Here is a 24689-nt window from a genome sequence, read left to right as displayed (position 1 = left end):
CCAACTCAGTCCCCAGGACCCCACACAGTGTATGTTTTGCAGGTAACCCAGCAGGTGCATAGGTGTATTAATTACTCACTGACACATTTTAAAAAGTCCACTTGTGGAGCTAATTATTTACTTGTGGTTCTGCGAGGAGACCTGCAAAACATGCACTGTGTGGGGTTCTGAGAACCGAGTTTGAGAACCTGTGGAATAGACCAATGAAAAACCTAATATATTTTAAATGATTATTATTTGATAAAATGTCCGTAAAATGAACAATACAGTTCATGAGCACTAGTGTTGGCATGGTGTGATGTTAAAGGCTCTGATTTCTAATTAATTTAGTACAAGATCAAAAGTCCTTGACACCTATATTTGACATTAAACTATACTAGCTATTATATTTCACAAAGTTTACATATTAATATTGAAGCAAATTAAAATAAAGTGTATCAGATATTTCTGCCAACAGGAAAAATGTTTTGATTTCCAAGTAGCACCATGCAATTGATGTCAGGTAGTTGTGGCTGAGTGGTTAAGGCGATGGACTTGAAATCCATTGGGGTTTCCCCGTGCAGGTTCAAATCCTGCCAGCTACGTACTGCTTTTTATACATGTAGAAAGCTAAGCTCATTTGTCCTTGATTACTTTATTTTCCATGAAACTAAAGTAGCTTTTACATTTACCACAGTTTAACTTACTGTTAAAGCTACCAAAAAAGGAAAACATTGATTTTGCACACAGCTTGTCAGTGAAACAACATTAAGGTAGTTGTGGCCAAGTGGTTAAGGTGATGGACTCGAAATCCATTTGCTTTTCAAGCTGGTTTAAAAACTAAATGCATTCAAGATGAAGAGAATCAAAGCATGTTATGTTTAAGAACTGAGTTATCAATCTCAGCTTAGCTCACCTACATATATATCCTGTTTTACAATGGACTTCTTTTTAAACCATATAATCTCAGACAGTGTCTTCCTGCATTCTATGTACATGCTTGTTTGTGACCTTGTATAAATGTTTCTCAGTGGCAACTTGTGCATGCAGATTCTTTCTATCTGGATTTACAGCTGTAGAGATGTAATGAAAGGTAAGAAAAAATGTCTGGTAATTAACAAACTATTAATTGTGCAGTGTCAGTTGTTATAATTCCAAACTTTATTAAGGAATAAACCATAGGTTCTCAAACTCAGTTCTCAGGACCCCACATAGTGTATGTTTTGCAGGTAACCCAGCAGGTGCACAGGTGTATTAATTACTCACTGACACATTTTAAAAAGTCCACTTGTGGAGCTAATTATTTACTTGTGGTTCTGCGAGGAGACCTGCAAAACATGCACTGTGTTGGGTTCTGAGAACCGAGTTTGAGAACCTGTGGAATAGACCAATGAAAAACCTAATATATTTTAAATGATTATTATTTGATAAAATGTCCGTAAAATGTACAATACAGTTCATGAGCACTAGTGTTGGCATGGTGTGATGTTAAAGGCTCTGATTTCTAATTAATTTAGTACAAGATCAAAAGTCCTTGACACCTATATTTGACATTAAACTATACTAGCTATTATATTTCACAAAGTTTACATATTAATATTGAAGCAAATTAAAATAAAATGTATCAGATATTTCTGCCAACAGGAAAAATGTTTTGATTTCCAAGTAGCACCATCCAATTGAGGTCAGGTAGTTGTGGCCGAGTGGTTAAGGCGATGGACTTGAAATCCATTGGGGTTTCCCCGCGCAGGTTCAAATCCTGCCAGCTACGTACTGCTTTTTATGCATGTAGAAAGCTAAGCTCATTTGTCCTTGATAACTTTATTTTCCATGAAACTAAAGTAGCTTTTACATTTCCCAAAGTTTAACTTAATGTAAAAGCTGCCAAAAAAGGAAAACATTGATTTTGCACACAGCTTGTCAATGAAACAACATTAAGGTAGTTGTGGCCGAGTGGTTAAGGTGATGGACTCAAAATCCATTTGCTTTTCAAGCTGGTTTAAAAACAAAATGCATTCAAGATGAAGAGAATCAAAGCATGTTATGTTTAAGAATTGAGTTCTCAATCTCAGCTTAGCTCACCTACATATATATCCTGTTTTACAATGGACTTCTTTTTAAACCATATAATCTCAGACAGTGTCTTCCTGCATTCTATGTACATGCTTGTGACCTTGTATAAATGTTTCCCAGTGGCAACTTATGCATGTAGATTCTTTCTATCTGGATTTACAGCTGTAGAGATGTAATGAAAGGTAAGAAATAATGTCTGGTTATCAACAAACTATTAATTGTGCAGTGTCAGTTGTTGTAATTCCAAACTTTATTAAGGAACAGACCATAAATTCTCAAACTCAGTTCTCTGGACCCCACACAGTGTATGTTTTGCAGGTAACCCAGCAGGTGCATATGTGTATTAATTACTCACTGACACATTTTAAAAAGTCCACTTGTGGAGCTAATTATTTACTTGTGGTTCTGCGAGGAGACCTGCAAAACATGCACTGTGTGGGGTTCTGAGAACCGAGTTTGAGAACCTGTGGAATAGACCAATGAAAAACCTAATATATTTTAAATGATTATTATTTGATAAAATGTCCGTAAAATGTACAATACAGTTCATGAGCACTAGTGTTGGCATGGTGTGATGTTAAAGGCTCTGATTTCTAATTAATTTAGTACAAGATCAAGGGGTATATGCAATTGCGGTCGAATTCCCGAAATTGTCGAATTTCGGGTCATTTTCGACCAAAAAAAAAATTTCGCCTATGCAATTCAGTGCTTTCCGACCAAAAAACGGACTTTCAAAATTCGACTTTTTGATATTCGAATTTTTGCAAATTCGACTTTTCTGCAATGATACAAGTGCTGCAATTCGACCAAAGCATATTCAATTCAAGTTTGGAAATTCGACAGCAGTGCTTTTAGACAGCAAATTCGTCATTTTCAATCTGCCACACTTTGGAGGGTGAAAACAAATAAAAAAAAATTAAACATGTTTTTTTTTGTGTTTTTTTTTGGGGAATAGCAGATCTATTTATATTAGAAGGGATTAGGTACTTTTTTTTTTTTTTTTGGAGGCACAAATATTATTTATATATTTTTTAAAATATTTTTTTTATTTTTTATTGCTGGAACGGAAAAATCCTTAAAAAAAATGGCGTGGGGTCCCCCCTCCAAAGCATAACCAGCCTCGGGCTCTTCGAGCTGGTCCTGGTTCTAAAAATGCGGGGGGAAAATTGACAGGGGATCCCCCGTATTTTTAAAACCAGCACCGGGCTCTGCGCCTGGTGCTGGTGCAAAAAATACGGGGGACAAAACGAGCAGGGGTCCCCCGTATTTTTCACACCAGCATCGGGCTCCACTAGCTGGACAGATAATGCCACAGCCGGGGGTCACTTTTATACAGCGCCCTGCGGCCGTGGCATTAAATATCCAACTAGTCACCCCTGGCCGGGGTACCCTGGGGGAGTGGGGACTCCTTCAATCAAGGGGTCCCCCCCCAGCCACCCAAGGGCCAGGGGTGAAGCCCGAGGCTGCCCCCCCCCATCCAATGGGCTGCGGATGGGGGGGCTGATAGCCTTTTGTGATAATAAAAAGATATTGTTTTTTCCAGTAGTACTACAAGTCCCAGCAAGCCTCCCCCGCAAGCTGGTACTTGGAGAACCACAAGTACCAGCATGCGGGAGAAAAACGGGCCCGCTGGTACCTGTAGTACTACTGGAAAAAAAATACCCAAATAAAAACAGGACACACACACCGTGAAAGTAAAACTTTATTTCATACGTCGACACACACATACTTACCTAAGTTCACACGCCGACATCGGTCCTCTTCTCCATGTAGAATCCACGGATACCTGAAAATAAAAGATCAATATACTCACCTCAGCCATGGTCCAGAGATACATCCACGTACTTGGCAAAAAAAGAAAACGAACACACGGGCCACCGGACTGAAAGGGGTCCCATGCTGACACATGAGACCCCTTTCCACGAATGAGACCTGTCAGTGACAGCTGTCACACAAAGGTCTCTAAAGCCAATCAGGAAGCGCAACTTCGTTGCGCTCACTTGATTGGCTGTGCGCTGTCTGAACTCAGACAGCGCATCGCACTGCCCAGTCCATTATATTCAATGGTGGGAACTTAGCGGCTAGCGATGAGGTCACCCGCCGGTCAGCGGCTGACCGCGGGTAACCCCACCGCTAGCCGCTAAGTTCCCACCATTGAAAGTAATGGAGCGGCTTTGCGATGCGCTGTCTGACAGCTCAGACAGTGCACAGCCAATCAGGTGAGCGCCACGGAAGTAGCGCTTCCTGATTGGCTGAAGGGACTTCAGTGACAGGAGTCACGTGATGTCCCGGCATTCGGGGAAAGGGGTCTGATGTGAAAGCATTGGACCCCTTTCAGTCCGGTATGGAGCGGGTATTTGCGTTTTGTTTTTTTAACAAGTACGTGGATTATCTCTCTGGACGTGGATTTATCTCTGGACGCAGGAAGGTGAGTATAATTTTTTCACAGGTACCCTCGGATCGTCGGAGACCGTGGCAGTCGGCGTGTCAACATAGGTTAGTATGTGTGTGTCGGTAGTGTGTAATAAAGTTTTACTATCAAGGTGTCTGTGTCCTGTTTTTATTTGGGTATTTTTTTTCCAGTAGTACTACAGGTACCAGCAAGCCTGTTTTTCTCCCACATGCTGGTACTTGTGGTTCTCCAAGTACCAGCTTGCGGGGGAGGCTTGCTGGGACTTGTAGTACTACTGGAAAAAACAATATCTTTTTATTATCACAAAAGGCTATCAGCCCCCCCATCCGCAGCCCATTGGATGGGGGGGGGACAGCCTCGGGCTTCACCCCTGGCCCTTGGGTGGCTGGGGGGGGACCCCTTGATTGAAGGGGTCCCCACTCCCCCAGGGTACCCCGGCCAGGGGTGACTAGTTGGATATTTAATGCCACGGCCGCAGGGCACGGCATAAAAGTGACCCCTGGCTGTGGCATTATCTGTCTAGCTAGTGGAGCCCGATGCTGGTGTTAAAAATACGGGGGACCCCTACTCTTTTTGTCCCCCGTATTTTTGGCACCAGCACCAGGCGCAGAGCCCGGTGCTGGTTTTAAAAATACGGGGGATCCCTGGCCAATTTTTCCCTGCATTTTTAGAACCAGGACCAGCTCGAAGAGCCCGAGGCTGGTTATGCTTTGGAGGGGGGACCCCACGCCATTTTTTTTCCGGGTTTTTCCCGTTTTTCCCCGTTTTTTAAAATCGCGGCAAAATCCGCCAAATCGGCCGATTTTCGCCCGCGGTTCTGGCGAATCCGTTTTTCATTGAATATGGTGAATTCCGGCAGCCACCTGCCAGAATTCACCTGGCGAATTGAGTCGAAAAAAAAAAAACGGCGAAAAATTGCCGCGATTCGCCGTGAATTGCATATACCCCCAAAAGTCCTTGACACCTATATTTGACATTAAACTATACTAGCTATTATATTTCACAAAGTTTACATATTAATATTGAAGCAAATTAAAATAAAATGTATCAGATATTTCTGCCAACAGGAAAAATGTTTTGATTTCCAAGTAGCACCATCCAATTGAGGTCAGGTAGTTGTGGCCGAGTGGTAAAGGCGATGGACTTGAAATCCATTTGGGTTTCCCCGCGCAGGTTCAAATCCTTCCAGCTACGTACTGCTTTTTATGCATGTAGAAAGCTAAGCTCATTTGTCCTTGATAACTTTATTTTCCATGAGACTAAAGTAGCTTTTACATTTCCCAAAGTTTAACTTACTGTAAAAGCTACCAAAAAAGGAAAACATTGATTTTGCACACAGCTTGTCAGTGAAACAACATTAAGGTAGTTGTGGCCGAGTGGTTAAGGTGATGGACTCAAAATCCATTTGCTTTTCAAGCTGGTTTAAAAACAAAATGCATTCAAGATGAAAAGAATCAAAGCATGTTATGTTTAAGAATTGAGTTCTCAATCTCAGCTTAGCTCACCTACATATATATCCTGTTTTACAATGGACTTCTTTTTAAACCATATAATCTCAGACAGTGTCTTCCTGCATTCTATGTACATGCTTGTTTGTGACCTTGTATAAATGTTTCTCAGTGGCAACTTGTGCATGCAGATTCTTTCTATCTGGATTTACAGCTGTAGAGATGTAATGAAAGGTAAGAATAAATGTCTGGTAATTAACAAACTATTAATTGTGCAGTGTCAGTTGTTATAATTCCAAACTTTATTAAGGAATGGACCATAGGTTCTCAAAATCAGTTCTCAGGACCCCACACAGTGTATGTTTTGCAGGTAACCCAGCAGGTGCACAGGTGTATTAATTACTCACTGACACATTTTAAAAAGTCCACTTGTGGAGCTAATTATTTACTTGTGGTTCTGCGAGGAGACCTGCAAAACATGCACTGTGTGGGGTTCTGAGAACCGAGTTTGAGAACCTGTGGAATAGACCAATGAAAAACCTAATATATTTTAAATGATTATTATTTGATAAAATGTCCGTAAAATGTACAATACAGTTCATGAGCACTAGTTTTGGCATGGTGTGATGTTAAAGGCTCTGATTTCTAATTAATTTAGTACAAGATCAAAAGTCCTTGACACCTATATTTGACATTAAACTATACTAGCTATTATATTTCACAAAGTTTACATATTAATATTGAAGCAAATTAAAATAAAATGTATCAGATATTTCTGCCAACAGGAAAAATGTTTTGATTTCCAAGTAGCACCATCCAATTGAGGTCAGGTAGTTGTGGCCGAGTGGTTAAGGCGATGGACTTGAAATCTATTGGGGTTTCCCCGCGCAGGTTCAAATCCTGCCAGCTACGTACTGCTTTTTATGCATGTAGAAAGCTAAGCTCATTTGTTCTTGATAACTTTATTTTCCATGAAACTAAAGTAGCTTTTACATTTCCCAAAGTTTAACTTACAGTAAAAGCTACCAAAAAAGGAAAACATTGATTTTGCACACAGCTTGTCAATGAAACAACATTAAGGTAGTTGTGGCCGAGTGGTTAAGGTGATGGACTCAAAATCCATTTGCTTTTCAAGCTGGTTTAAAAACAAAATGCATTCAAGATGAAAAGAATCAAAGCATGTTATGTTTAAGAATTGAGTTCTCAATCTCAGCTTAGCTCACCTACATATATATCCTGTTTTACAATGGACTTCTTTTTAAACCATATAATCTCAGACAGTGTCTTCCTGCATTCTATGTACATGCTTGTGACCTTGTATAAATGTTTCCCAGTGGCAACTTATGCATGCAGATTCTTTCTATCTGGACTTACAGCTGTAGAGATGTAATGAAAGGTAAGAAATAATGTCTGGTAATCAACAAACTATTAATTGTGCAGTGTCAGTTGTTCTAATTCCAAACTTTATTAAGGAATAGACCATAAGTTCTCCAACTCAGTCCTCAGGACCCCACACAGTGTATGTTTTGCAGGTAACCCAGCAGGTGCATAGGTATATTAATTACTCACTGACACATTTTAAAAAGTCCACTTGTGGAGCTAATTATTTACTTGTGGTTCTGCGAGGAGACCAGCAAAACATGCACTGTGTGGGGTTCTGAGAACCGAGTTTGAGAACCTGTGGAATAGACCAATGAAAAACCTAATATATTTTAAATGATTATTATTTGATAAAATGTCCGTAAAATGAACAATACAGTTCATGAGCACTAGTGTTGGCATGGTGTGATGTTAAAGGCTCTGATTTCTAATTAATTTAGTACAAGATCAAAAGTCCTTGACACCTATATTTGACATTAAACTATACTAGCTATTATATTTCACAAAGTTTACATATTAATATTGAAGCAAATTAAAATAAAATGTATCAGATATTTCTGCCAACAGGAAAAATGTTTTGATTTCTAAGTAGCACCAGCCAATTAAGGTCAGGTAGTTGTGGCCGAGTGGTTAAGGCGATGGACTTGAAATCCATTGGGTTTCCCCGCGCAGGTTCAAATCCTGCCAGCTACGTACTGCTTTTTATGCATGTAGAAAGCTAAGCTCATTTGTCCTTGATAAATTTATTTTCCATGAGACTAAAGTAGCTTTTACATTTCCCAAAGTTTAACTTACTGTAAAAGCTACCAAAAAAGGAAAACATTGATTTTGCACACAGCTTGTCAGTGAAACAACATAAAGGTAGTTGTGGCCGAGTGGTTAAGGTGATGGACTCAAAATCCATTTGCTTTTCAAGCTGGTTTAAAAACGAAATGCATTCAAGATGAAGAGAATCAAAGCATGTTATGTTTAAGAATTGAGTTCTCAATCTCAGCTTAGCTCACCTACATATATATCCTGTTTTACAATGAACTTCTTTTTAAACCATATAATCTCAGACAGTGTCTTCCTGCATTCTATGTACATGCTTGTGACCTTGTATAAATGTTTCTCAGTGGCAACTTGTGCATGCAGATTCTTTCTTTCTGGATTTACAGCTGTAGAGATGTAATGAAAGGTAAGAAATAATGTCTGGTAATCAACAAACTATTAATTGTGCAGTGTCAGTTGTTCTAATTCCAAACTTTATTAAGGAATAGACCATAAGTTCTCAAACTCAGTCCTCTGGACCCAACACAGTGTATGTTTTGCAGGTAACCCAGCAGGTGCATATGTGTATTAATTACTCACTGACACATTTTAAAAAGTCCACTTGTGGAGCTAATTATTTACTTGTGGTTCTGCGAGGAGACCTGCAAAACATGCACTGTGTGGGGTTCTGAGAACGAAAACGAAATGCATTCAAGATGAAGAGAATCAAAGCATGTTATGTTTAAGAATTGAGTTCTCAATCTCAGCTTAGCTCACCTACATATATATCCTGTTTTACAATGGACTTCTTTTTAAACCATATAATCTCAGACAGTGTCTTCCTGCATTCTATGTACATGCTTGTGACCTTGTATAAATGTTTCTCAGTGGCAACTTGTGCATGCAGATTCTTTCTATCTGGATTTACAGCTGTAGAGATGTAATGAAAGGTAAGAAAAAATGTCTGTTATTTAACAAACTATTAATTGTGCAGTGTCAGTTGTTATAATTCCAAACTTTATTAAGGAATGGACCATAGGTTCTCAAAATCAGTTCTCAGGACCCCACACAGTGTATGTTTTGCAGGTAACCCAGCAGGTGCACAGGTGTATTAATTACTCACTGACACATTTTAAAAAGTCCACTTGTGGAGCTAATTATTTACTTGTGGTTCTGCGAGGAGACCTGCAAAACATGCACTGTGTGGGGTTCTGAGAACCGAGTTTGAGAACCTGTGGAATAGACCAATGAAAAACCTAATATATTTTAAATGATTATTATTTGATAAAATGTCCGTAAAATGTACAATACAGTTCATGAGCACTAGTGTTGGCATGGTGTGATGTTAAAGGCTCTGATTTCTAATTAATTTAGTACAAGATCAAAAGTCCTTGACACCTATATTTGACATTAAACTATACTAGCTATTATATTTCACAAAGTTTACATATTAATATTGAAGCAAATTAAAATAAAATGTATCAGATATTTCTGCCAACAGGAAAAATGTTTTGATTTCCAAGTAGCACCAACCAATTGAGGTCAGGTAGTTGTGGCCGAGTGGTTAAGGCGATGGACTTGAAATCTATTGGGGTTTCCCTGCGCAGGTTCAAATCCTGCCAGCTACGTACTGCTTTTTATGCATGTAGAAAGCTAAGCTCATTTGTTCTTGATAACTTTATTTTCCATGAAACTAAAGTAGCTTTTACATTTCCCAAAGTTTAACTTACAGTAAAAGCTACCAAAAAAGGAAAACATTGATTTTGCACACAGCTTGTCAATGAAACAACATTAAGGTAGTTGTGGCCGAGTGGTTAAGGTGATGGACTCAAAATCCATTTGCTTTTCAAGCTGGTTTAAAAACAAAATGCATTCAAGATGAAAAGAATCAAAGCATGTTATGTTTAAGAATTGAGTTCTCAATCTCAGCTTAGCTCACCTACATATATATCCTGTTTTACAATGGACTTCTTTTTAAACCATATAATCTCAGACAGTGTCTTCCTGCATTCTATGTACATGCTTGTGACCTTGTATAAATGTTTCCCAGTGGCAACTTATGCATGCAGATTCTTTCTATCTGGACTTACAGCTGTAGAGATGTAATGAAAGGTAAGAAATAATGTCTGGTAATCAACAAACTATTAATTGTGCAGTGTCAGTTGTTCTAATTCCAAACTTTATTAAGGAATAGACCATAAGTTCTCCAACTCAGTCCTCAGGACCCACACAGTGTATGTTTTGCAGGTAACCCAGCAGGTGCATAGGTATATTAATTACTCACTGACACATTTTAAAAAGTCCACTTGTGGAGCTAATTATTTACTTGTGGTTCTGCGAGGAGACCAGCAAAACATGCACTGTGTGGGGTTCTGAGAACCGAGTTTGAGAACCTGTGGAATAGACCAATGAAAAACCTAATATATTTTAAATGATTATTATTTGATAAAATGTCCGTAAAATGAACAATACAGTTCATGAGCACTAGTGTTGGCATGGTGTGATGTTAAAGGCTCTGATTTCTAATTAATTTAGTACAAGATCAAAAGTCCTTGACACCTATATTTGACATTAAACTATACTAGCTATTATATTTCACAAAGTTTACATATTAATATTGAAGCAAATTAAAATAAAATGTATCAGATATTTCTGCCAACAGGAAAAATGTTTTGATTTCTAAGTAGCACCAGCCAATTGAGGTCAGGTAGTTGTGGCCGAGTGGTTAAGGCGATGGACTTGAAATCCATTGGGTTTCCCCGCGCAGGTTCAAATCCTGCCAGCTACGTACTGCTTTTTATGCATGTAGAAAGCTAAGCTCATTTGTCCTTGATAAATTTATTTTCCATGAGACTAAAGTAGCTTTTACATTTCCCAAAGTTTTACTTACTGTAAAAGCTACCAAAAAAGGAAAACATTGATTTTGCACACAGCTTGTCAGTGAAACAACATTAAGGTAGTTGTGGCCAAGTGGTTAAGGTGATGGACTCGAAATCCATTTGCTTTTCAAGCTGGTTTAAAAACGAAATGCATTCAAGATGAAGAGAATCAAAGCATGTTATGTTTAAGAATTGAGTTCTCAATCTCAGCTTAGCTCACCTACATATATATCCTGTTTTACAATGAACTTCTTTTTAAACCATATAATCTCAGACAGTGTCTTCCTGCATTCTATGTACATGCTTGTGACCTTGTATAAATGTTTCTCAGTGGCAACTTGTGCATGCAGATTCTTTCTTTCTGGATTTACAGCTGTAGAGATGTAATGAAAGGTAAGAAAAAATGTCTGGTAATTAACAAACTATTAATTGTGCAGTGTCAGTTGTTCTAATTTCAAACTTTATTAAGGAATAGACCATACGTTCTCAAACTCAGTCCTCTGGACCCCACACAGTGTATGTTTTGCAGGTAACCCAGCAGGTGCATATGTGTATTAATTACTCACTGACACATTTTAAAAAGTCCACTTGTGGAGCTAATTATTTACTTGTGGTTCTGCGAGGAGACCTGCAAAACATGCACTGTGTGGGGTTCTGAGAACCGAGTTTGAGAACCTGTGGAATAGACCAATGAAAAACCTAATATATTTTAAATGATTATTATTTGATAAAATGTCCGTAAAATGTACAATACAGTTCATGAGCACTAGTGTTGGCATGGTGTGATGTTAAAGGCTCTGATTTCTAATTAATTTAGTACAAGATCAAAAGTCCTTGACACCTATATTTGACATTAAACTATACTAGCTATTATATTTCACAAAGTTTACATATTAATATTGAAGCAAATTAAAATAAAATGTATCAGATATTTCTGCCAACAGGAAAAATGTTTTGATTTCCAAGTAGCACCATCCAATTGAGGTCAGGTAGTTGTGGCCGAGTGGTAAAGGCGATGGACTTGAAATCCATTTGGGTTTCCCCGCGCAGGTTCAAATCCTGCCAGCTACGTACTGCTTTTTATGCATGTAGAAAGCTAAGCTCTTTTGTCCTTGATTACTTTATTTTCCATGAAACTAAAGTAGCTTTTACATTTACCACAGTTTAACTTACTGTTAAAGCTACCAAAAAAGGAAAACATTGATTTTGCACACAGCTTGTCAGTGAAACAACATTAAGGTAGTTGTGGCCAAGTGGTTAAAGTGATGGACTCGAAATCCATTTGCTTTTCAAGCTGGTTTAAAAACTAAATGCATTCAAGATGAAGAGAATCAAAGCATGTTATGTTTAAGAATTGAGTTCTCAATCTCAGCTTAGCTCACCTACATATATATCCTGTTTTACAATGGACTTCTTTTTAAACCATATAATCTCAGACAGTGTCTTCCTGCATTCTATGTACATGCTTGTTTGTGACACTGTATAAATGTTTCTCAGTGGCAACTTGTGCATGCAGATTCTTTCTATCTGGATTTACAGCTGTAGAGATGTAATGAAAGGTAAGAAAAAATGTCTGGTAATTAACAAACTATTAATTGTGCAGTGTCAGTTGTTCTAATTCCAAACTTTATTAAGGAATAGACCATAAGTTCTCAAACTCAGTCCTCTGGACCCCACACAGTGTATGTTTTGCAGGTAACCCAGCAGGTGCATATGTGTATTAATTACTCACTGACACATTTTAAAAAGTCCACTTGTGGAGCTAATTATTTACTTGTGGTTCTGCGAGGAGACCTGCAAAACATGCACTGTGTGGGGTTCTGAGAACCGAGTTTGAGAACCTGTGGAATAGACCAATGAAAAACCTAATATATTTTAAATGATTATTATTTGATAAAATGTCCGTAAAATGTACAATACAGTTCATGAGCACTAGTGTTGGCATGGTGTGATGTTAAAGGCTCTGATTTCTAATTAATTTAGTACAAGATCAAAAGTCCTTGACACCTATATGTGACATTAAACTATACTAGCTATTATATTTCACAAAGTTTACATATTAATATTGAAGCAAATTAAAATAAAATGTTTCAGATATTTCTGCCAACAGGAAAAATGTTTTGATTTCCAAGTAGCACCATCCAGTTAAGTTCAGGTAGTTGTGGCCGAGAGGTTAAGGTGATGGACTTGAAATTCATTGGGGTTTCCCCGCGCAGGTTCAAATCCTGCCAGCTACGTACTGCTTTTTATGCATGTAGAAAGCTAAGCTCATTTGTCCTTGATAACTTTATTTTCCATGAAACTAAAGTAGCTTTTACATTTCCCAAAGTTTAACTTACTGTAAAAGCTACCAAAAAAGGAAAACATTGATTATGCACACAGCTTGTCAATGAAACAACATTAAGGTAGTTGTGGCCGAGTGGTTAAGGTGATGGACTCAAAATCCATTTGCTTTTCAAGCTGGTTTAAAAACAAAATGCATTCAAGATGAAGAGAATCAAAGCATGTTATGTTTAAGAATTGAGTTCTCAATCTCAGCTTAGCTCACCTACATATATATCCTGTTTTACAATGGACTTCTTTTTAAACCATATAATCTCAGACAGTGTCTTCCTGCATTCTATGTACATGCTTGTGACCTTGTATAAATGTTTCCCAGTGGCAACTTATGCATGCAGATTCTTTCTAACTGGACTTACAGCTGTAGAGATGTAATGAAAGGTAAGAAATAATGTCTGGTAATCAACAAACTATTAATTGTGCAGTGTCAGTTGTTATAATTCCAAACTTTATTAAGGAATAGACCATAAGTTCTCCAACTCAGTCATCAGGACCACACACAGTGTATGTTTTGCAGGTAACCCAGCAGGTGCATAGGTGTATTAATTACTCACTGACACATTTTAAAAAGTCCACTTGTGGAGCTAATTATTTACTTGTGGTTCTGCGAGGAGACCTGCAAAACATGCACTGTGTGGGGTTCTGAGAACCGAGTTTGAGAACCGGTGGAATAGACCAATGAAAAACCTAATATATTTTAAATGATTATTATTTGATAAAATGTCCGTAAAATGTACAATACAGTTCATGAGCACTAGTGTTGGCATGGTGTGATGTTAAAGGCTCTGATTTCTAATTAATTTAGTACAAGATCAAAAGTCCTTGACACCTATAGTTGACATTAAACTATACTAGCTATTATATTTCACAAAGTTTACATATTAATATTGAAGCAAATTAAAATAAAATGTATCAGATATTTCTGCCAACAGGAAAAATGTTTTGATTTCCAAGTAGCACCAAACAATTGAGGTCAGGTAGTTGTGGCCGAGTGGTTAAGGCGATGGACTTGAAATCCATTGGGGTTTCCCCGCGCAGGTTCAAATCCTGCCAGCTACGTACTGCTTTTTATGCATGTAGAAAGCTAAGCTCATTTGTTCTTGATAACTTTATTTTCCATGAAACTAAAGTAGCTTTTACATTTCCCAAAGTTTAACTTACTGTAAAAGCTACCAAAAAAGGAAAACATTGATTTTGCACACAGCTTGTCAATGAAACAACATTAAGGTAGTTGTGGCCGAGTGGTTAAGGTGATGGACTCAAAATCCATTTGCTTTTCAAGCTGGTTTAAAAACAAAATGCATTCAAGATGAAGAGAATCAAAGCATGTTATGTTTAAGAATTGAGTTCTCAATCTCAGCTTAGCTCACCTACATATATATCCTGTTTTACAATGAACTTCTTTTTAAACCATATAATCTCAGACAGTGTCTTCCTGCATTCTATGTACATGCTTGTGACCTTGTATAAATGTTTCTCAGTGGCAACTTGTGCATGCAGATTCTTTCTTTCTGGATTTACAGCTGTAGAGATGTAATGAAAGGTAAGAAATAATGTCTGGTAATCAACAAACTATTAATTGTGCAGTGTCAGTTGTTCTAATTCCAAACTTTATTAAGGAATAGACCATAAGTTCTCAAACTCAGTCCTCTGGACCCAACACAGTGTATGTTTTGCAGGTAACCCAGCAGGTGCATATGTGTATTAATTACTCACTGACACATTTTAAAAAGTCCACTTGTGGAGCTAATTATTTACTTGTGGTTCTGCGAGGAGACCTGCAAAACATGCACTGTGTGGGGTTCTGAGAACGAAAACGAAATGCATTCAAGATGAAGAGAATCAAAGCATGTTATGTTTAAGAATTGAGTTCTCAATCTCAGCTTAGCTCACCTACATATATATCCTGTTTTACAATGGACTTCTTTTTAAACAATATAATCTCAGACAGTGTCTTCCTGCATTCTATGTACATGCTTGTGACCTTGTATAAATGTTTCTCAGTGGCAACTTGTGCATGCAGATTCTTTCTATCTGGATTTACAGCTGTAGAGATGTAATGAAAGGTAAGAAAAAATGTCTGGTATTTAACAAACTATTAATTGTGCAGTGTCAGTTGTTATAATTCCAAACTTTATTAAGGAATGTACCATAGGTTCTCAAACTCAGTTCTCAGGACCCCACACAGTGTATGTTTTGCAGGTAACCCAGCAGGTGCACAGGTGTATTAATTACTCACTGACACATTTTAAAAAGTCCACTTGTGGAGCTAATTATTTACTTGTGGTTCTGCGAGGAGACCTGCAAAACATGCACTGTGTGGGGTTCTGAGAACCGAGTTTGAGAACCTGTGGAATAGACCAATGAAAAACCTAATATATTTTAAATGATTATTATTTGATAAAATGTCCGTAAAATGTACAATACAGGTTATGAGCACTGGTGTTGGCATGGTGTGATGTTAAAGGCTCTGATTTCTAATTAATTTAGTACAAGATCAAAAGTCCTTGACACCTATATTTGACATTAAACTATACTAGCTATTATATTTCACAAAGTTTACATATTAATATTGAAGCAAATTAAAATAAAATGTTTCAGATATTTCTGCCAACAGGAAAAATGTTTTGATTTCCAAGTAGCACCATCCAGTTAAGTTCAGGTAGTTGTGGCCGAGAGGTTAAGGTGATGGACTTGAAATTCATTGGGGTTTCCCCGCGCAGGTTCAAATCCTGCCAGCTACGTACTGCTTTTTATGCATGTAGAAAGCTAAGCTCATTTGTCCTTGATAACTTTATTTTCCATGAAACTAAAGTAGCTTTTACATTTCCCAAAGTTTAACTTACTGTAAAAGCTACCAAAAAAGGAAAACATTGATTATGCACACAGCTTGTCAATGAAACAACATTAAGGTAGTTGTGGCCGAGTGGTTAAGGTGATGGACTCAAAATCCATTTGCTTTTCAAGCTGGTTTAAAAACAAAATGCATTCAAGATGAAGAGAATCAAAGCATGTTATGTTTAAGAATTGAGTTCTCAATCTCAGCTTAGCTCACCTACATATATATCCTGTTTTACAATGGACTTCTTTTTAAACCATATAATCTCAGACAGTGTCTTCCTGCATTCTATGTACATGCTTGTGACCTTGTATAAATGTTTCCCAGTGGCAACTTATGCATGCAGATTCTTTCTAACTGGACTTACAGCTGTAGAGATGTAATGAAAGGTAAGAAATAATGTCTGGTAATCAACAAACTATTAATTGTGCAGTGTCAGTTGTTATAATTCCAAACTTTATTAAGGAATAGACCATAAGTTCTCCAACTCAGTCATCAGGACCACACACAGTGTATGTTTTGCAGGTAACCCAGCAGGTGCATAGGTGTATTAATTACTCACTGACACATTTTAAAAAGTCCACTTGTGGAGCTAATTATTTACTTGTGGTTCTGCGAGGAGACCTGCAAAACATGCACTGTGTGGGGTTCTGAGAACCGAGTTTGAGAACCGGTGGAATAGACCAATGAAAAACCTAATATATTTTAAATGATTATTATTTGATAAAATGTCCGTAAAATGTACAATACAGTTCATGAGCACTAGTGTTGGCATGGTGTGATGTTAAAGGCTCTGATTTCTAATTAATTTAGTACAAGATCAAAAGTCCTTGACACCTATAGTTGACATTAAACTATACTAGCTATTATATTTCACAAAGTTTACATATTAATATTGAAGCAAATTAAAATAAAATGTATCAGATATTTCTGCCACCAGGAAAAATGTTTTGATTTCCAAGTAGCACCAAACAATTGAGGTCAGGTAGTTGTGGCCGAGTGGTTAAGGCGATGGACTTGAAATCCATTGGGGTTTCCCCGCGCAGGTTCAAATCCTGCCAGCTACGTACTGCTTTTTATGCATGTAGAAAGCTAAGCTCATTTGTTCTTGATAACTTTATTTTCCATGAAACTAAAGTAGCTTTTACATTTCCCAAAGTTTAACTTACTGTAAAAGCTACCAAAAAAGGAAAACATTGATTTTGCACACAGCTTGTCAATGAAACAACATTAAGGTAGTTGTGGCCGAGTGGTTAAGGTGATGGACTCAAAATCCATTTGCTTTTCAAGCTGGTTTAAAAACAAAATGCATTCAAGATGAAGAGAATCAAAGCATGTTATGTTTAAGAATTGAGTTCTCAATCTCAGCTTAGCTCACCTACATATATATCCTGTTTTACAATGAACTTCTTTTTAAACCATATAATCTCAGACAGTGTCTTCCTGCATTCTATGTACATGCTTGTGACCTTGTATAAATGTTTCTCAGTGGCAACTTGTGCATGCAGATTCTTTCTTTCTGGATTTACAGCTGTAGAGATGTAATGAAAGGTAAGAAATAATGTCTGGTAATCAACAAACTATTAATTGTGCAGTGTCAGTTGTTCTAATTCCAAACTTTATTAAGGAATAGACCATAAGTTCTCAAACTCAGTCCTCTGGACCCAACACAGTGTATGTTTTGCAGGTAACCCAGCAGGTGCATATGTGTATTAATTACTCACTGACACATTTTAAAAAGTCCACTTGTGGAGCTAATTATTTACTTGTGGTTCTGCGAGGAGACCTGCAAAACATGCACTGTGTGGGGTTCTGAGAACGAAAACGAAATGCATTCAAGATGAAGAGAATCAAAGCATGTTATGTTTAAGAATTGAGTTCTCAATCTCAGCTTAGCTCACCTACATATATATCCTGTTTTACAATGGACTTCTTTTTAAACCATATAATCTCAGACAGTGTCTTCCTGCATTCTATGTACATGCTTGTGACCTTGTATAAATGTTTCTCAGTGGCAACTTGTGCATGCAGATTCTTTCTATCTGGATTTACAGCTGTAGAGATGTAATGAAAGGTAAGAAAAAATGTCTGGTATTTAACAAACTATTAATTGTGCAGTGTCAGTTGTTATAATTCCAAACTTTATTAAGGAATGTACCATAGGTTCTCAAACTCAGTTCTCAGGACCCCACACAGTGTATGTTTTGCAGGTAACCCAGCAGGTGCACAGGTGTATTAATTACTCACTGACACATTTTAAAAAGTCCACTTGTGGAGCTAATTATTTACTTGTGGTTCTGCGAGGAGACCTGCAAAACATGCACTGTGTGGGGTTCTGAGAACCGAGTTTGAGAACCTGTGGAATAGACCAATGAAAAACCTAATATATTTTAAATGATTATTATTTGATAAAATGTCCGTAAAATGTACAATACAGGTTATGAGCACTGGTGTTGGCATGGTGTGATGTTAAAGGCTCTGATTTCTAATTAATTTAGTACAAGATCAAAAGTCCTTGACACCTATAGTTGACATTAAACTATACTAGCTATTATATTTCACAAAGTTTACATATTAATATTGAAGCAAATTAAAATAAAATGTATCAGATATTTCTGCCACCAGGAAAAATGTTTTGATTTCCAAGTAGCACCAAACAATTGAGGTCAGGTAGTTGTGGCCGAGTGGTTAAGGCGATGGACTTGAAATCCATTGGGGTTTCCCCGCGCAGGTTCAAATCCTGCCAGCTACGTACTGCTTTTTATGCATGTAGAAAGCTAAGCTCATTTGTTCTTGATAACTTTATTTTCCATGAAACTAAAGTAGCTTTTACATTTCCCAAAGTTTAACTTACTGTAAAAGCTACCAAAAAAGGAAAACATTGATTTTGCACACAGCTTGTCAATGAAACAACATTAAGGTAGTTGTGGCCGAGTGGTTAAGGTGATGGACTCAAAATCCATTTGCTTTTCAAGCTGGTTTAAAAACAAAATGCATTCAAGATGAAGAGAATCAAAGCATGTTATGTTTAAGAATTGAGTTCTCAATCTCAGCTTAGCTCACCTACATATATATCCTGTTTTACAATGAACTTCTTTTTAAACCATATAATCTCAGACAGTGTCTTCCTGCATTCTATGTACATGCTTGTGACCTTGTATAAATGTTTCTCAGTGGCAACTTGTGCATGCAGATTCTTTCTTTCTGGATTTACAGCTGTAGAGATGTAATGAAAGGTAAGAAATAATGTCTGGTAATCAACAAACTATTAATTGTGCAGTGTCAGTTGTTCTAATTCCAAACTTTATTAAGGAATAGACCATAAGTTCTCAAACTCAGTCCTCTGGACCCAACACAGTGTATGTTTTGCAGGTAACCCAGCAGGTGCATATGTGTATTAATTACTCACTGACACATTTTAAAAAGTCAATTTGTGGAGCTAATTATTTACTTGTGGTTCTGCGAGGAGACCTGCAAAACATGCACTGTGTGGGGTTCTGAGAACGAAAACGAAATGCATTCAAGATGAAGAGAATCAAAGCATGTTATGTTTAAGAATTGAGTTCTCAATCTCAGCTTAGCTCACCTACATATATATCCTGTTTTACAATGGACTTCTTTTTAAACCATATAATCTCAGACAGTGTCTTCCTGCATTCTATGTACATGCTTGTGACCTTGTATAAATGTTTCTCAGTGGCAACTTGTGCATGCAGATTCTTTCTATCTGGATTTACAGCTGTAGAGATGTAATGAAAGGTAAGAAAAAATGTCTGGTATTTAACAAACTATTAATTGTGCAGTGTCAGTTGTTATAATTCCAAACTTTATTAAGGAATGTACCATAGGTTCTCAAACTCAGTTCTCAGGACCCCACACAGTGTATGTTTTGCAGGTAACCCAGCAGGTGCACAGGTGTATTAATTACTCACTGACACATTTTAAAAAGTCCACTTGTGGAGCTAATTATTTACTTGTGGTTCTGCGAGGAGACCTGCAAAACATGCACTGTGTGGGGTTCTGAGAACCGAGTTTGAGAACCTGTGGAATAGACCAATGAAAAACCTAATATATTTTAAATGATTATTATTTGATAAAATGTCCGTAAAATGTACAATACAGGTTATGAGCACTGGTGTTGGCATGGTGTGATGTTAAAGGCTCTGATTTCTAATTAATTTAGTACAAGATCAAAAGTCCTTGACACCTATATTTGACATTAAACTATACTAGCTATTATATTTCACAAAGTTTACATATTAATATTGAAGCAAATTAAAATAAAATGTATCAGATATTTCTGCCAACAGGAAAAATGTTTTGATTTCCAAGTAGCACCAAACAATTGAGGTCAGGTAGTTGTGGCCGAGTGGTTAAGGCGATGGACTTGAAATCCATTGGGGTTTCCCCGCGCAGGTTCAAATCCTGCCAGCTACGTACTGCTTTTTATGCATGTAGAAAGCTAAGCTCATTTGTTCTTGATAACTTTATTTTCCATGAAACTAAAGTAGCTTTTACATTTCCCAAAGTTTAACTTACTGTAAAAGCTACCAAAAAAGGAAAACATTGATTTTGCACACAGCTTGTCAATGAAACAACATTAAGGTAGTTGTGGCCGAGTGGTTAAGGTGATGGACTCAAAATCCATTTGCTTTTCAAGCTGGTTTAAAAACAAAATGCATTCAAGATGAAGAGAATCAAAGCATGTTATGTTTAAGAATTGAGTTCTCAATCTCAGCTTAGCTCACCTACATATATATCCTGTTTTACAATGAACTTCTTTTTAAACCATATAATCTCAGACAGTGTCTTCCTGCATTCTATGTACATGCTTGTGACCTTGTATAAATGTTTCTCAGTGGCAACTTGTGCATGCAGATTCTTTCTTTCTGGATTTACAGCTGTAGAGATGTAATGAAAGGTAAGAAATAATGTCTGGTAATCAACAAACTATTAATTGTGCAGTGTCAGTTGTTCTAATTCCAAACTTTATTAAGGAATAGACCATAAGTTCTCAAACTCAGTCCTCTGGACCCAACACAGTGTATGTTTTGCAGGTAACCCAGCAGGTGCATATGTGTATTAATTACTCACTGACACATTTTAAAAAGTCCACTTGTGGAGCTAATTATTTACTTGTGGTTCTGCGAGGAGACCTGCAAAACATGCACTGTGTGGGGTTCTGAGAACGAAAACGAAATGCATTCAAGATGAAGAGAATCAAAGCATGTTATGTTTAAGAATTGAGTTCTCAATCTCAGCTTAGCTCACCTACATATATATCCTGTTTTACAATGGACTTCTTTTTAAACCATATAATCTCAGACAGTGTCTTCCTGCATTCTATGTACATGCTTGTGACCTTGTATAAATGTTTCTCAGTGGCAACTTGTGCATGCAGATTCTTTCTATCTGGATATACAGCTGTAGAGATGTAATGAAAGGTAAGAAAAAATGTCTGGTATTTAACAAACTATTAATTGTGCAGTGTCAGTTGTTATAATTCCAAACTTTATTAAGGAATGTACCATAGGTTCTCAAACTCAGTTCTCAGGACCCCACACAGTGTATGTTTTGCAGGTAACCCAGCAGGTGCACAGGTGTATTAATTACTCACTGACACATTTTAAAAAGTCCACTTGTGGAGCTAATTATTTACTTGTGGTTCTGCGAGGAGACCTGCAAAACATGCACTGTGTGGGGTTCTGAGAACCGAGTTTGAGAACCTGTGGAATAGACCAATGAAAAACCTAATATATTTTAAATGATTATTATTTGATAAAATGTCCGTAAAATGTACAATACAGGTTATGAGCACTGGTGTTGGCATGGTGTGATGTTAAAGGCTCTGATTTCTAATTAATTTAGTACAAGATCAAAAGTCCTTGACACCTATATTTGACATTAAACTATACTAGCTATTATATTTCACAAAGTTTACATATTAATATTGAAGCAAATTAAAATAAAATGTATCAGATATTTCTGCCAACAGGAAAAATGTTTTGATTTCCAAGTAGCACCATCCAATTGAGGTCAGGTAGTTGTGGCCGAGTGGTTAAGGCGATGGACTTGAAATCCATTTGGGTTTCCCCGCGCAGGTTCAAATCCTTCCAGCTACGTACTGCTTTTTATGCATGTAGAAAGCTAAGCTCATTTGTCCTTGATAACTTTATTTTCCATGAAACTAAAGTAGCTTTTACATTTCCCAAAGTTTAACTTAATGTAAAAGCTGCCAAAAAAGGAAAACATTGATTTTGCACACAGCTTGTCAATGAAACAACATTAAGGTAGTTGTGGCCGAGTGGTTAAGGTGATGGACTCAAAATCCATTTGCTTTTCAAGCTGGTTTAAAAACGAAATGCATTCAAGATGAAGAGAATCAAAGCATGTTATGTTTAAGAATTGAGTTCTCAATCTCAGCTTAGCTCACCTACATATATATCCTGTTTTACAATGGACTTCTTTTTAAACCATATAATCTCAGACAGTGTCTTCCTGCATTCTATGTACATGCTTGTTTGTGACCCTGTATAAATGTTTCTCAGTGGCAACTTGTGCATGCAGATTCTTTCTATCTGGATTTACAGCTGTAGAGATGTAATGAAAGGTAAGAAAAAATGTCTGGTAATTAACAAACTATTAATTGTGCAGTGTCAGTTGTTCTAATTCCAAACTTTATTAAGGAATAGACCATAAGTTCTCAAACTCAGTCCTCTGGACCCCACACAGTGTATGTTTTGCAGGTAACCCAGCAGGTGCATATGTGTATTAATTACTCACTGACACATTTTAAAAAGTCCACTTGTGGAGCTAATTATTTACTTGTGGTTCTGCGAGGAGACCTGCAAAACATGCACTGTGTGGGTTTCTGAGAACCGAGTTTGAGAACCTGTGGAATAGACCAATGAAAAACCTAATATATTTTAAATGATTATTATTTGATAAAATGTCCGTAAAATGTACAATACAGTTCATGAGCACTAGTGTTGGCATGGTGTGATGTTAAAGGCTCTGATTTCTAATTAATTTAGTACAAGATCAAAAGTCCTTGACACCTATATTTGACATTAAACTATACTAGCTATTATATTTCACAAAGTTTACATATTAATATTGAAGCAAATTAAAATAAAATGTATCAGATATTTCTGCCAACAGGAAAAATGTTTTGATTTCCAAGTAGCACCATCCAATTGAGGTCAGGTAGTTGTGGCCGAGTGGTAAAGGCGATGGACTTGAAATCCATTTGGGTTTCCCCGCGCAGGTACAAATCCTGCCAGCTACGTACTGCTTTTTATGCATGTAGAAAGCTAAGCTCTTTTGTCCTTGATTACTTTATTTTCCATGAAACTAAAGTATCTTTTACATTTACCACAGTTTAACTTACTGTTAAAGCTACCAAAAAAGGAAAACATTGATTTTGCACACAGCTTGTCAGTGAAACAACATTAAGGTAGTTGTGGCCAAGTGGTTAAGGTGATGGACTCGAAATCCATTTGCTTTTCAAGCTGGTTTAAAAACGAAATGCATTCAAGATGAAGAGAATCAAAGCATGTTATGTTTAAGAATTGAGTTCTCAATCTCAGCTTAGCTCACCTACATATATATCCTGATTTACAATGGACTTCTTTTTAAACCATATAATCTCAGACAGTGTCTTCCTGCATTCTATGTACATGCTTGTTTGTGACCTTGTATAAATGTTTCTCAGTGGCAACTTGTGCATGCAGATTCTTTCTATCTGGATTTACAGCTGTAGAGATGTAATGAAAGGTAAGAAAAAAGTCTGGTAATTAACAAACTATTAATTGTGCAGTGTCAGTTGTTATAATTCCAAACTTTATTAAGGAATGGACCATAGGTTCTCAAACTCAGTTCTCAGGACCCCACACAGTGTATGTTTTGCAGGTAACCCAGCAGGTGCACAGGTGTATTAATTACTCACTGACACATTTTAAAAAGTCCACTTGTGGAGCTAATTATTTACTTGTGGTTCTGCGAGGAGACCTGCAAAACATGCACTGTGTGGGGTTCTGAGAACCGAATTTGAGAACCTGTGGAATAGACCAATGAAAAACCTAATATATTTTAAATGATTATTATTTGATAAAATGTCCGTAAAATGTACAATACAGTTCATGAGCACTAGTGTTGGCATGGTGTGATGTTAAAGGCTCTGATTTCTAATTAATTTAGTACAAGATCAAAAGTCCTTGACACCTATATTTGACATTAAACTATACTAGCTATTATATTTCACAAAGTTTACATATTAATATTGAAGCAAATTAAAATAAAATGTATCAGATATTTCTGCCAACAGGAAAAATGTTTTGATTTCCAAGTAGCACCATCCAATTGAGGTCAGGTAGTTGTGGCCGAGTGGTAAAGGCGATGGACTTGAAATCCATTTGGGTTTCCCCGCGCAGGTTCAAATCCTGCCAGCTACGTACTGCTTTTTATGCATGTAGAAAGCTAAGCTCTTTTGTCCTTGATTACTTTATTTTCCATGAAACTAAAGTAGCTTTTACATTTACCACAGTTTAACTTACTGTTAAAGCTACCAAAAAAGGAAAACATTGATT

General features: G+C 37.1%; 17 non-coding genes across 17 annotated transcripts; all 17 read left to right on the top strand.

Moving 5' to 3' along the window:
* The first annotated feature begins 502 nt into the window (after window positions 1-502).
* Window positions 503-584, top strand: TRNAS-UGA (transfer RNA serine (anticodon UGA)). The gene has a single exon. It is a non-coding gene; the product is annotated as a tRNA-Ser (tRNA).
* Window positions 585-1668: 1084 nt separating this feature from the next.
* TRNAS-UGA (transfer RNA serine (anticodon UGA)) lies at window positions 1669-1750 on the top strand. Its single transcript has one exon. It is a non-coding gene; the product is annotated as a tRNA-Ser (tRNA).
* Window positions 1751-5577: 3827 nt separating this feature from the next.
* On the top strand, window positions 5578-5659 carry TRNAS-UGA (transfer RNA serine (anticodon UGA)). The gene has a single exon. It is a non-coding gene; the product is annotated as a tRNA-Ser (tRNA).
* Window positions 5660-6743: 1084 nt separating this feature from the next.
* TRNAS-UGA (transfer RNA serine (anticodon UGA)) lies at window positions 6744-6825 on the top strand. Its single transcript has one exon. It is a non-coding gene; the product is annotated as a tRNA-Ser (tRNA).
* A 1080-nt stretch (window positions 6826-7905) lies between these two features.
* TRNAS-UGA (transfer RNA serine (anticodon UGA)) lies at window positions 7906-7986 on the top strand. The gene has a single exon. It is a non-coding gene; the product is annotated as a tRNA-Ser (tRNA).
* A 1603-nt stretch (window positions 7987-9589) lies between these two features.
* Window positions 9590-9671, top strand: TRNAS-UGA (transfer RNA serine (anticodon UGA)). The gene has a single exon. It is a non-coding gene; the product is annotated as a tRNA-Ser (tRNA).
* Window positions 9672-10750: 1079 nt separating this feature from the next.
* TRNAS-UGA (transfer RNA serine (anticodon UGA)) lies at window positions 10751-10831 on the top strand. The gene has a single exon. It is a non-coding gene; the product is annotated as a tRNA-Ser (tRNA).
* Window positions 10832-11911: 1080 nt separating this feature from the next.
* On the top strand, window positions 11912-11993 carry TRNAS-UGA (transfer RNA serine (anticodon UGA)). The gene has a single exon. It is a non-coding gene; the product is annotated as a tRNA-Ser (tRNA).
* A 1084-nt stretch (window positions 11994-13077) lies between these two features.
* Window positions 13078-13159, top strand: TRNAS-UGA (transfer RNA serine (anticodon UGA)). Its single transcript has one exon. It is a non-coding gene; the product is annotated as a tRNA-Ser (tRNA).
* A 1080-nt stretch (window positions 13160-14239) lies between these two features.
* Window positions 14240-14321, top strand: TRNAS-UGA (transfer RNA serine (anticodon UGA)). Its single transcript has one exon. It is a non-coding gene; the product is annotated as a tRNA-Ser (tRNA).
* A 1603-nt stretch (window positions 14322-15924) lies between these two features.
* Window positions 15925-16006, top strand: TRNAS-UGA (transfer RNA serine (anticodon UGA)). The gene has a single exon. It is a non-coding gene; the product is annotated as a tRNA-Ser (tRNA).
* A 1080-nt stretch (window positions 16007-17086) lies between these two features.
* On the top strand, window positions 17087-17168 carry TRNAS-UGA (transfer RNA serine (anticodon UGA)). The gene has a single exon. It is a non-coding gene; the product is annotated as a tRNA-Ser (tRNA).
* Window positions 17169-18771: 1603 nt separating this feature from the next.
* Window positions 18772-18853, top strand: TRNAS-UGA (transfer RNA serine (anticodon UGA)). Its single transcript has one exon. It is a non-coding gene; the product is annotated as a tRNA-Ser (tRNA).
* Window positions 18854-20456: 1603 nt separating this feature from the next.
* TRNAS-UGA (transfer RNA serine (anticodon UGA)) lies at window positions 20457-20538 on the top strand. Its single transcript has one exon. It is a non-coding gene; the product is annotated as a tRNA-Ser (tRNA).
* A 1603-nt stretch (window positions 20539-22141) lies between these two features.
* TRNAS-UGA (transfer RNA serine (anticodon UGA)) lies at window positions 22142-22223 on the top strand. The gene has a single exon. It is a non-coding gene; the product is annotated as a tRNA-Ser (tRNA).
* A 1084-nt stretch (window positions 22224-23307) lies between these two features.
* On the top strand, window positions 23308-23389 carry TRNAS-UGA (transfer RNA serine (anticodon UGA)). The gene has a single exon. It is a non-coding gene; the product is annotated as a tRNA-Ser (tRNA).
* Window positions 23390-24472: 1083 nt separating this feature from the next.
* TRNAS-UGA (transfer RNA serine (anticodon UGA)) lies at window positions 24473-24554 on the top strand. The gene has a single exon. It is a non-coding gene; the product is annotated as a tRNA-Ser (tRNA).
* Window positions 24555-24689: the final 135 nt, after the last annotated feature.

The sequence above is a fragment of the Pseudophryne corroboree genome, chromosome 11 (genome assembly GCF_028390025.1).
Source record: "Pseudophryne corroboree isolate aPseCor3 chromosome 11, aPseCor3.hap2, whole genome shotgun sequence".
In the NCBI taxonomy this organism is placed as follows: Eukaryota; Metazoa; Chordata; class Amphibia; order Anura; family Myobatrachidae; genus Pseudophryne; species Pseudophryne corroboree.
Note: the sequence above shows the minus strand (reverse complement) of the source record. Positions and strands in the feature narration are given on the sequence as shown.